The sequence below is a fragment of the Aquarana catesbeiana genome, linkage group LG13 (assembly GCF_042186555.1).
Source record: "Aquarana catesbeiana isolate 2022-GZ linkage group LG13, ASM4218655v1, whole genome shotgun sequence".
In the NCBI taxonomy this organism is placed as follows: domain Eukaryota; kingdom Metazoa; phylum Chordata; class Amphibia; order Anura; family Ranidae; genus Aquarana; species Aquarana catesbeiana.
The window spans coordinates 18030186-18043374 of NC_133336.1; positions in this window are offsets into that span (position 1 = coordinate 18030186).

Consider the following 13189-nt stretch of genomic DNA (forward strand, 5'->3'; position numbering starts at 1 on the left):
CCATTCACTTCCTCAGGAGCGGGTGCAATCTATGTATAGATCAACGGATTGCCATTAATGTCTAAACCGCTGGTAACAGAAGTGAGTACACCCCTAAGTGAAAATGTCCAAATTGGGCCCAAAGTGTCAATATTTTGTGTGGCCAACATTATTTTCCAGCACTGCCTTAACCCTTTTGGGCATGGAGGTCACCAGAGCTTCACAGGTTGACACTGGAGTCCTCTTCCCCTCCTCCATGACGACATCACAGAGCTGGTGGATGTTAGAGACCTTGTGCTCCTCCACCTTCTGTTTGAGGATGTCCCACAGATGATCAATAGGGTTTAGGTCTGGAGACATGCTTGGCCAGTCCATTACCTTTACCCTCAGCTTCTTTAGCAAGGCAGTGGTTGTCTTGGAGGTGTATTTGGGGTCGTTATGTTGGAATACTGCCCTGCGGCCCAGTCTCTGAAGGGAGGGGATCATGCTCTGCTTCAGTATGTCACAGTACATGTTGGCATTCATGGTTCCCTCAATGAACTGTAGCCCCCCAGTGCCGGCAGCACTCATGCAGCCCCAGACCATGACACTCCCACCACCATGCTTGACTGTAGACAAGACACACTTGTCTTTGTCCTCCTCACCTGGTTGCCGCCACACACGCTTGTCACCATCTGAACCAAATACGTTTATCTTGGTCTCATCAGACCACAGGACATGGTTCCAGTAATCCATGTTCTTAGTCAGCTTGTCTTCAGCAAACTGTTTGCAGGATTTCTTGTGCAGCTTCTTAAGAAGAGACTTCCTTCTGGGACAACAGCCACGCAGACCAATTTGATGCAGTGTGCGGCGTATGGTCTGAGCACTGACTGGCTGACCCCCCACCCCTTCAACCTCTGCAGCAATGCTGGCAGCACTCATACGTCTATTTCCCAAAGACAATCTCTGGATATGATGCTGAGCACGTGCCCTCAGCTTCTTTGGTCAACCATGGCGAGGCCTGTTCTGAGTGGGACCTGTCCTGTTATACCGCTGTATGGTCTTGGCCGCCGTGCTGCAGCTCATTTTCAGTGTCTTGGCCATCTTCCTATAGCCTAGGCCAGTGATGGCGAACCTTGGCAGCCCAGATGTTTTGGAACTACATTTCCCATGATGCTCATGCACTCTTAAGTCTAGTTGAGCATCATGGGAAATATAGTTCCAAAACATCTGGGGTGCCAAGGTTTGCCATCACTGGCCTAGGCCATCTTTATGTAGAGCAACAATTTTTTTTTTCAGATCCTCACAGAGTTCTTTGCCATGAGGTGCCATGTTGAACTTCCAGTGACCAGTATGAGAGAGTGAGAGCGATAACACCAAATTTAACACACCTGCTCCCCGTTCACACCTGAGACCTTGTAACACTAACGAGTCACATGACACCGGGGAGGGAAAATGGCTAACTGGGCCCAATTTGGACATTTTCACTTAGGGGTGTACTCACTTTTGTTGCCAGCGGTTTAGACATTAATGGCTGTGTGTTGAGTTTATTTTGAGGGGACAGCAAATTTACACTGTTATACAAGCTGTACACTCACTACTTTACATTGGAGCAAAGTGTCATTTCTTCAGTGTTGTCACATGAAAAGATAGAAGAAAAGATTTACACAAATGTGAGGGGTGTACTCACTTTTGTGAGATACTGTATATATATTATTTCTAACAGTGTATATACGCCTCATATAAAGTCCCACGTTTGTCCCCCTCCTTTTTATGCCTTGTCTTTAAGGATGAAGGCATACTACCATATGGCCTCATAATCATATAAAGTCCCAAGCCTTCCCCCATTGTCCATAATTCTTCATACACTCACAGCTCAGACAAGCCTAGCCTTTGGCTGACATAAGAGGGTCTACACCAGGCTTTCTCAACCTATTCAACACAGAGGAACCCTTCAATTAACTTTTCGGTCTCGGGAACCCCTGATAAAAATGACTATATCTACAACTCGTGATAAATTAGTGTGACGGTCAGTGGGAAGAATGCTGCTCACACTTGTGGTCTTTGGGAAGAGTTACCCCCTTACATATGGCTAAAAAGGTCAATGGTCAAGGGTGTCATTGGGAACTTATCAAAGAGGCAGAAATTGCTCATTGCTCATGGAACCCTTTGCAACCTCTGAAGGAACCCTGGTTGAGAAACACATTGTGGTCTGCTTACACTTGTGGTCTTTGGGAAGAGTTACCCCCTTACGTATGGCTAAAAAGATCAATGGTCAATGATCAATGGTGTCATCAGGAACTTATGGAAGAGGCAGAAATTGCTCATTGCTCAAGGAACCCCTCGCAACCTCTGAAGGAACCCTGGTTGAAAAACACATTGTGGTCTGCTTACACTTGTGGTCTTTGGGAAGAGTTACCCCCTTACGTATGGCTAAAAAGATCAATGATCAATGGCGTCATCGGGAACTTATTGAAGAGGCAGAAATTGCTCATTGCTCAAGGAACCCCTCACAACCTCTGAAGGAACCCTGGTTGAGAAACACATTGTGGTCTGCTTACACTTGTGGTCTTTGGGAAGAGTTACCCCCTTACATATGGCTAAAAAGATCAATGGTCAATGATCAATGGTGTCATCGGGAACTTATGGAAGAGGCAGAAATTGCTCATTGCTCAAGGAACCCCTCGCAACCTCTGAAGGAACCCTGGTTGAGAAACACATTGTAGTCTGCTTACACTTGTGGTCTTTGGGAAGAGTTACCCCCTTACGTATGGCTAAATAGATCAATGATCAATGATGTCATCGGGAACCTATGGAAGAGGCAGAAATTGCTCATTGCTCAAGGAACCCCTCGCCACCTCTGAAGGAACCCTGGTTGAGAAACACATTGTGGTCTGCTTACACTTGTGGTCTTTGGGAAGAGTTACCCCCTTACGTATGGCTAAAAAGATCAATGATCAATGATCAATGGTGTCATCGGGAACCTATGGAAGAGGCAGAAATTGCTCATTGCTCAAGGAACCCCTCGCCACCTCTGAAGGAACCCTGGTTGAGAAACACATTGTGGTCTGCTTACACTTGTGGTCTTTGGGAAGAGTTACCCCCTTACGTATGGCTAAAAAGATCAATGATCAATGATCAATGGTGTCATCGGGAACCTATGGAAGAGGCAGAAATTGCTCATTGCTCAAGGAACCCCTCGCAACCTCTGAAGGAACCCTGGTTGAGAAACACAATGTGGTCTGCTTACACTTGTGGTCTTTGGGAAGAGTTACCCCCTTACGTATGGCTAAAAAGATCAATGGTCAATGATCAATGGTGTCATCGGGAACTTATGGAAGAGGCAGAAATTGCTCATTGCTCAAGGAACCCCTCGCAACCTCTGAAGGAACCCTGGTTGAGAAAGCCTGGTCTGCACCCATCCTCAACTTTTTTGTTTGTTTGTGTTGCCATTCTGCTAAGTCACGCCTTTACCTTTTCATTGCTTCTGTATCCACAGCAAAGAAAAGGCCGTGGTTTAGTCATTATGCCATTAAAAGCGGTTTGTAAAGATTATTCTTAATTAAACATCGGTCGTTAAAACGTTACAGATTGCCTGCGCCGATAATCCGCGCACCGACAGATGTTAATTTTCCTAGTCTATTTCCTTCTCCATATATAACTCCTGCAAGATAAACAGAGACGGCCGGGCGCGGTTTTTATTAAGAGAACAAATGTACGCGCCAAGCTCTTTTTTTTTTTTTTTTTTTTTTACACAATTAGTCATAAGTTGTGATGTTCGGAAGAAAAAAGGAGATAAACAGGCCAGTGAAAGGAGCAACGAGTCCATGTGTTCCTGCAGACAAAGCAGAGGAGGCTGTGAATAGCGTCCTCGCCTCCTAATCGTGGACAAACACGGGGGACATAATTAAAAAAAGAAAAAAAAAAAAAAAGCATGTATGCAGGTGGCCTGTTTACAGACGGGGCATGTGAAAGAGCAGAATGAGGACCTGGCTTTATTATTTCCAGATAAAACAAGATAAATGGAGGCTCCTTTATCCTGATTCCATAAACAGAACATTTACTTACGGTAATTGCATCTGGGGAGGTGTAGTTAGTCGCACAAATGATGTTCAGAGGATGTATTGGGCAAGTGAGGGATGCCACGTTCCAACCCACCTTCCAACATGAAGGCTTCTGGTGGCCGGAGATGGCAAGGCAAACACCGTGCCAGGCTTGGCTGTGGTTATGAAAGCTTTACTGAAAGTTATGCAAAAAAGGACCCAACTTTTCTATTAACCACTTAAAGCATAGCTCCCAACTGTCCCGGATTTCGAGGGACTGTCCCTGATTTGGAGCAATGTCCCTCTGTCCCTCTTTCCTCCTCATTTGTCCCTCATTTTGGTCTGATTCATATAGTTGTATATAAAATGCACTTTTTATCTTTCAAAAGATGCTTCTCAGTGCTATAGTAGTGGTAAAAAAAAAAGCCCTTGTGGATTTTATTAAACTTTTTTTGGTTAATTCTCCTTTAAGGGGGTGTGGCAGGGGGCGTGTCCTATGCCTACATACGTTTGCTAGTAGGTGTTCCTCATTCCCATCTCAAAATGTTGGGAGGTATGCTTAAAGTGGAGGGCCACCCTAAAAAAAAAAAAAAAATTACATGAAAATGTTCCTAAAAATTTTGAGAGAAAAAAAAAATGTAACTTACCAGAAATGGCTGTTGCTAGGCAGATGGTCCTAATCTGCCACTTCCTACACCGCGGTGATCTTCGGTCTTCTCCTCCTCGCATTGTCTTCTGGGGAATGGGGAGCGGTGTGTTCTCGGAGCTGTTTGTGTCCCACAACACAGCGCGCCCCATTCACAAGGCGCTGCGCGACTCGCGCATGAGCAGTGGGAAACGGGCAGTGAAGTCGCAAAGGCTCCACTGCCTGTTTCCCTTAGTTCGAATGGCGGTGCCGGGCGACATCGCGGGCACCCTGGACAGGTAAGTGTGCTTATTAAAACTCAGCAGCTACAGTGTTTGTAGCTGCTGACTTTTAATTTTTAATTAAATTAAATTAATTAAAGTGGCCCACCACTTTAAAGCCTAGAGCTGCACAATTCTGGCCAAAATGAGAATCACGATTTTTTTTTGCTTAGAATAAAGATCACGATTCTCACGGCATAACATCCTCTTTCGCATTATAAAAAAGAAAAATTGGGCTAACTTTACTGTTTATTTATTTTTTTAAATTCATTAAAGTGTTTTGTTTTTTTCCCCAAAAAAATGCATTTGAAAGACCACTGCGTAAATACAGTGTGACATAAAATATTGCAACAACCACCATTTTTTTCCTCTAGGGTCTCTGCTAAAATATATATATATATATATATATATATATATATATATATATATATATATATATATACGTTTTGGGGGTTCTAAGTAATTTTCTAGCAAAAAATAATTATTTTAACTTGAAACCAACAAGTGTCAGAAAAAAGTTTAGTCTTTAAGAGGTTAAACCTTCCTCTTTTACAGACCAAAGTTCATTCCTTTGATCCAAAGGACAAAATGTTACAATGTTTATAGTTAGCTCTGAGGCTGAGGAATGTTGTGATACTTGGCAGACTGCCTGTTATTTTTTTGTTTTTTTTGACAGCTGTCAGCTTGAGCAGAGAATTATCTGTAGTCCCTCTAGGGGGCAGTGGCAGGACATGCTGGGAGTTGTAGTCCCTCTAGGGGGCAGTGGCAGGACAAGCTGGGAGTTGTAGTCCCTCTAGGGGGCAGTGGCAGAACATGCTGGGAGTTGTAGTCCCTCTAGGGCACAGTGACCGTACATGCTGGGAGTTGTAGTCCCTCTGGGACTCCCCTGCCCCTCTCTAATTGCTTATCTTTAGATCTTATAAGGATTGCCAGACTCCCCTCCCTCCACCTATGACAGAGCACTGTACAATGCACCGACGGCGCTGCTCAGTTGTCCCTCGGCGCTCAGAAGACCGTCGGATAGTGACTCAGACTATCTGCGCATGCGCCGTCACACCATTCACAACAGCTGATCGGGAATTCAGCTAGAGTCCCGTTCCGTACTGCGCATGCGCAGAGCAGCTCGGGCTTTCCTCGACAGAGGGCACTATCTGATAGAACACCGGCAGAAAATGTGACGCCCGCCCGTCCTCGTGTGCCTCCTCTGGACACAGCCCATCCCTGATCAGGGTAAAGAGCCAATGAAAATGGCTCTTTACCACGTGACTGGCTATGTCCAATCACAGCCAGTCACAAATTTGAACAAACCGTGGTAACTAGTTAGTTACCGAACACAGTACACACCAATACACACCGATTGCCCCTAAATAAAAAGTACCTGTCACCAGGCCATCAGAGTACCCGAGTAAGTGTCTCCAGCCTAGAGTACCCGAGCACCTATCTGCAGCCCATGTCTCATAGATTATACTTTGGGGTGTTTTCTTTGCAAAATGGGGTCATTTCGTTGCGGTTTCCACTGTCCTGGTGCTCCAGAGCCTTCAAAAGTGTGATAGGTCATCATAACATCATAACATTAGTGTAATTTATGCCCCTAGAACACCTGATGGTGCTCCCTGCATGTTGGGCCTCTGTATGTGGCCAGGCTGTGAAAAGTCTCGTGGTATCGCCATACTCAGGAGGAGTAGCAGAATATATTTTGGGGGTGTAATTTGTGGTATGTACATGCTATGTGTTAGAAAAATCTTATAAATAGACAACTTTGTGTAAGAAAAAATACGTTTTCATTTTCTTTCCACATTTTCCAAAAACTTTTGGAAAAAAATGACATGTTCAAAAGACTCATGCTTTATAGCATATACGTTGGGGTGTTTGCTTTCCAAAATGGGGTCATTTTGTGGGTAATTCCATTGTCCTGGTGCTCCAGGGCCTTCAAAAATGTAATAGGTAGTAATGAAATGAGATGTGTCATTTATGCTCCTAGAACGCCTGATGGTGCTCCCTGGATGTTGGGCCTCCCTATGTGTCCTGGCAGTGAAAAAGTCTCACACATGTGGTATCACCATACTCAGGAGGGGTAGCAGAATGTATATTGGGGTGTAATTGGAAGTATGCATATGCTGTGTGTGAGAAATAAGATCAATGAAGATCATTGTACCAGCAATGCTTTCACCTGTCATGAATGGGTTACATAGTCTGGTTGAAAAAAGACACAAGTCCATCTAGTTCAACCCATAGAGTTGTGAATACTAGTGATCTGTGATTGGCTACAGCTAATCACACAGAGGGTGCTGAGTTTGTGATTGGCCCAGGTACCATGTGATAGCTGTGGGCCGATCACAGGTCACTAGTAATCATATTGATTTAGAACAGCTTTGTTGACATTGGGATCATGTCATCGCATAGCGATCAGCAATCACGTCGCCTGCGTCTGTACATGCCACCCGCCCACAGCAAATGTACTGTGGGCGGTCAGCAAGTGGTTAACGTATATAGGTTGTTCAAATTTCACATGTTGGTAGAGAACTCTTCTTTTTCATTGCAGGTAAATGATGAATTCCAAGCAGAAGCAAAGTAGTCCTTGAGTTCCACTCCCTGATGATTCGTGGCAGGGGTGGTCTGGTTGGTCTTCAGTGCTGGTTTCTCCACTTGCTGCTCACATGACCTCCTCAGATTGAAGTGGTTTTACCAGGATGATGCCTTCAGCTACTGCCATTATCCCAGCATCAAAATTTTCAGCTGGACGATTCTCTCTCTTTTTTTTTTTGTAGAAGGGATTCAAGCGATTATACAACCCCTCAATCACATCGCCACCACCGCTCCAACCAACGGCATCTAATCAAGGAGAAAGAGGAACTGTTCTTCCTTTTCTCTAGCAGAATTTATTTTTTTCTTTACAGTGCCTCGAAAAGTATTTATACCCCATGAAATTTTCCACATTTTGTCATGTTACATCTGTAAATGTATTTTATTGGGATTTTATGTGATAGACCAACACAAAGTCGCACATAACTGTGAAGTGGAAGGAAAATGATAAATGGTTTTCAATTTTTTTTTCAAATAAATATGTGAAAAGTGTGGGGTACATTTGTATTCAGCCCCCTTTACTCTGATACTCCTAATTAAAATCTAGTGGAACCAATTGCCTTCAGAAGTCACCTAATTAGTAAATAGAGTCCACCTGTGTGTAATTTAATCTCAGTATAAATACAGCTGTTCTGTGAAGCCCTCAGAGGTTTGTTAGAGAACCTTCGTGAACAAACAGCATCATGAAGGCCAAGGAACACACCAGACAGGTCAGGGATAAAGTTGTAGAGAAGTATAAAGCAGGGTTAGGTTATAATACAAACATCCCAAGCTTTGAACATCTCACGGAGCTCTGTTCAATCCATCATCCGAAAATGGAAAGAGTATGGCACAACTACAAACCTACCAAGACATGGCCGTCCACCTAAACTGACCGGCCGGGCAAGGAAGAGCATTCATCAGAGAAGAGCCAAGAGGTCCATGGTAACTCTGGAGGAGCTGCAGAGATCCACAGCTCAGGTGGGAGAATCTGTCCACAGGACAACTATTAGTCGTGTTCTCCACAAATCTGACCTTTATGGAAGAGTGACAAGAAGAAAGACATTGGTGAAAGAAAGTCATAAGAAGTCCTGTTTGCAGTTTGTGAGAAGCCATGTGGGGGACACAGCAAACATGTGGAAGAAGGTGTTCTGGTCAGATGAGACCAACATTTAACTTTTTGGCCTAAAAGGAAAACGCTATGTGTGGCGGAAAACTAACACTTCACATCACCCTGAACACACCATCCCCACCGTGAAACATGGTGGTGGCAGCATCTTGTTGTGGGGATGCTTTTCTTCAGCAGGGACAGGGAAGCTGGTCAGAGTTGATGGGAAGATGGATGGAGCCAAATACAGAACAATCTTAGAAGAAAACCTGTTAATCTGCAAAAGACTTGAGACCAGGGGGGAGGTTCACCTTCCAGCAGGACAACGACCCGAAACATACAGCCAGAGCTACAATGGAATGGTTTAGATCAAAGCATATTCATGTGTTAGAATGGCCCAGTCACAGCCCAGACCTAAATCCAATCAGGAATCTGTTCCAAGACCTGAAAAATGCTGTTCACAGACGTTCTCCATCCAATCTGACAGAGCTTGAGATATTTTGCAAAGAAGAATGGGCAAAAATGTCCCTCTCTAGATGTGCAAAGCTGGTAGAGAAATCCCCAAAAAGACTTGCAGCTGTAATTGCAGAGAAAGGCGGTTTTACAAAGTATTGACTCCGGGGGGCGCCATACAAATGTACCCCCCACACTTTTCATATATTTATTTGTAAAATAATTTTGAAAACCATTTATCATTTTCCTTTCACTTCACAATTATGTGCCACTTTGTGTTGGTCTATCACATAAAATCCCAATAAAATACATTTACGTCTTGGGTTGTAACATGACAAATTGTGGAAAATTTCAAGGGGTATGAATACTTTTTCAAGGCACTGTATACTGCACATGTTCTGCTAAAGCCTGGCTCCATAGGAGGGAACAACCAACAGGAGTGCCTTTGAGGAAGGTCACGTATCATACCCCATTGTTCTGTAACACGCCGAAGGCCTTGTACACACATGCCTCAGTATGTAAAGCAGCAGTGTGCACAGCGAGCCTTGACTTGAAGCCTTTTAAAGCAAATTTCAGTTCTAGTTTGAGACTTTAATATAAGAGGATAGAATGCATAACTATTTAACCATTTGCCGTCTGACGTACTTATTATAAAGTCCCGGGCAACAATTTTTTTGTTTTGTTTTCACAATAGATCTTTATTAAAAGCTACCGTATATACTCGAGTATAAGCCGACCCGAATATAAGCCGAGGCACCTAATTTTACCACAAAAAACTGGGAAAACGTATTGACTCGAGTATAAGCCTAGGGTGAGAAATGTGCAGCTACTGTAAGTGGAAAAAGAGGGTCAACAATGCCCATTTGCAGCCTCACTGTGCCTCACTGTGCCCATTTGCAGCCATAGGTCCCCCGAACTTCAAACTCTGTAGTTAACGGTTCCTAGATGCCCCCTAGCTGCAGCCAAAATTTGGGGTCTCTGGACCCAAAAGGTCCCGAAATAACATTGCTGCAGATGGACACAGTTGACCGATTTTGGGGCCCCATATCCCAGGGCCACTTGGTGCTAGGAGTCCCAAATTTGGTTTGCAAACCCAGTGGAACTAGCACTACAACATATCCAAAGCTGCGGTTCCTAGCACCAAGTGGCCCTGAGATATGGGGCCCCAAAGTCAGTTCGGAAAACGTCAAGCACTTTTCTGCAGCAGAGAATGACATTTTCCGAACCGAATTTGGGGCCCCGTATCTCGGGGCCACTTGGTGATAGGAACCCCAAATTTGGTGTGCAAACCCAGTGGAACTAGCATTACAACATATCCAAAGCTTAGTGCTAGGAAGCCCAACTTTGGATATGTTGTAGTGCTAGTTCCACTGGGTTTGCCCACCAAATTTGGGGTTCCTAGCACCAAGTGGCCCCTGAGATACGGGGCCCCAAAGTCGGTTCGGAAAATGCCATTCTCTGCTGCAGAAAAGTGCTTGACTCGAGGATAAGCCGAGGGGGGCATTTTCAGCACAAATAAAAAATGTGCTGAAAAACTCGGCTTATACTCGAGTATATACGGTAAGTAAAAGTATTACATTACAAATGGTAATATAAAACTTGTAGAACAAAAGCTTATACAAAAGGCAAACAACCAGGATACTGCCCAAGGTGGTTCCTGGACCCTCCCATTCCTCCGGGGTGCCTGGGGCCGCAGTAACCTGTCAGGGTGGCTTTCTGCAAAAGAGATGGAAGAACAGCCAATCTCTGATCTCCTCTGTGACCAAAGAACCTGGAAGTGACAACGATTTTGTCACTTCAAGTTTTAGAACTGTCAAAAGCCAGGGAAGCAGCTGATTAAACACGATCTGTGTTTGATCAGCTGCCTTGGAGAACAGGAGAGACATGGGGGGGGGGGGGGGGGTCTAAAAGACCCTTGACGTCTCCATGAAGATTACCTGCCACCTTCCTAAAGCCATCACATAGGGGGCTTGTTCACCCCGTTATGACAGCAATAGAGTTAAATGGCAAAATGAAATAAAATAAATAAAAAGAAGAAAAAAAAGGTAATAGCATCCCCCATGCAAATGCACACTAAGGTCCAGTACACATATGTAAAGGTTGATTGCACCACACATGTGAGATATCGCTGCAAACGTAGGAGTGAGAGCAATAATTCTGAGGCCCTAATTCAAAACCAACTCTAAACTGATAACCTGTAGGGGCATTTAAAGTATCACCTATAGACAATAATTAGGTACTGTAGTTTGCCACCATTTCACATGAATGCACAAAGTATAAACCTTGACATGTTTGGTATCAGTTTACTCTTTGCAACGTCATCTTTAAAGTTTTACCAATAATTTTATATTTAGATATACTTAGTAGGTGAGGTTGAAAAAAGACACAAGTCCATCCAGTCCAACCTATGTGTGTGATTATATGTCAGTATTACATTGTATATCCCTGTATGTTGTGGTCATTCAGATGCTTGTCTAATAGTTTCTTGAAACTATCGATGTTCCCTGCTGAGACCACCGCCTGTGGAAGGGAATTCCACATCCTTGCCGCTCTTACAGTAAAGAACCCTCTACGTAGTTTAAGGTTAAACCTCTTTTCTTCTCATTTGAATGAGTGGCCACGTGTCTTGTTAAACCCCCTTCCGCAAAAAAGTTTTCTCCCTATTGTGGGGTCACCAGTACGGTATTTGTACATTTAAATCATATCCCCTCTCAAGCGTCTCTTCTCCAGAGAGAATAAGTTTAGTGCTCGCAACCTTTCCTCATAACTAAGATCCTCCAGACCCTTTTATTAGCTTTGTTCTCTGTCTCTCTCTGGACTCTCTCCGTTTCCAGTACAGTGGAACCTTGGATTACGAGCATAATCCGTTCCAGGAGAATGCTTATTATAATCCAAAGCACTCGCATATCAAAAGCGGGTTACCCCATAGAAGTCAATGGAAACGAAGATAATTTGTTCCGCATTGACTTCTATTGCATGCAATTCCGCATGTCGCCAGAGGTGGGGGGGCGCCGGAGAGCCTTGGAAATACTCCGAGACAGCTCGGCTGAACTCGGAAACACTCGGGAATGGAGTATTTCCGAGTGATTCCGAGTATTTCCGCACGGCTCTGAACCATTCCGAGTGTCATCAACCCCCCCCCCCCCCAGCACCTCTGGCCAAATGCGGTACTGCACCACCCATTTCCTTGAATTCTGCTCGTTTTGCAAGACGACACTTGCAAACCAAGTCAGGATTTTTTTTTTTTTAAAAAAAGGTTGCTCGTCTTTCAAAATGCTCCTTAACCGTTGCTCATTAACCAAGGTTCCACTGTACATCCTTCCCGAGGACTGGTGCCCAGAACTGGACAGCATACTCCAGGTGCGGCTGGACCAGAGTCTTGTAGAGCGGGAGAATTATCGTTTTATCTCTGGAGTTGATCCCCTTTTTTAATGCCAATATTCTGTTTGCTTTGTTAGGCTCAGCAATGGCATGCAATGACAAGCTGCTGCTATCTACTAGGACCCCCAGGTCCTTTTCCATCCTAGATTCCCCCAGAGGTTCTCCCCCCCAGTGTATAGATTGCATTCATATTTTTGCCACCCCAATGCATTATTTTACATTTTTCCACATTAAACCTCATTTGCCATGTAGTTGCCCTCCCCATTATTTTTGTTCAGATCTTCTTGCAAGGTTTATTTTATATTATATTTTTTATAATTTTTTTTATAGTTATATTTTTAGGTTATAGGTTTATATATTTTACCAATAATAGGGCGTTTGCAAGTTATTGTGTTTGTGTGCTCTAAAATTCATTTAAAGCGGAGTTCCAACCACATATATGATTTAAAGAAAAAAAAAATCTATCTCTTACTATCATCTTATATATATTTAGCAATGGATAGTCTCGTTATTAGCGCCGCTTTTATGAATATTTTATAAAGAAAGTTACCTTATATTTTTGCAGCTAGGGAATTCCCATCTTACTTGTGGGCAGGCGAAGCCCACAAGCATAAACTTCCGGCATACGGCGCTGCTGTATTACCAGCATGCACTGCCTGTTCTCGCGGATGCGCTGTAAGAGCACGTAGCGGTGCATGAAACTTCACAGGTTGCCGGAAGTGCCCGGCCCCGTTGTGATGGCAACAGAGCTAAGCCGCCCTTGCCCGTGTCACTTCCG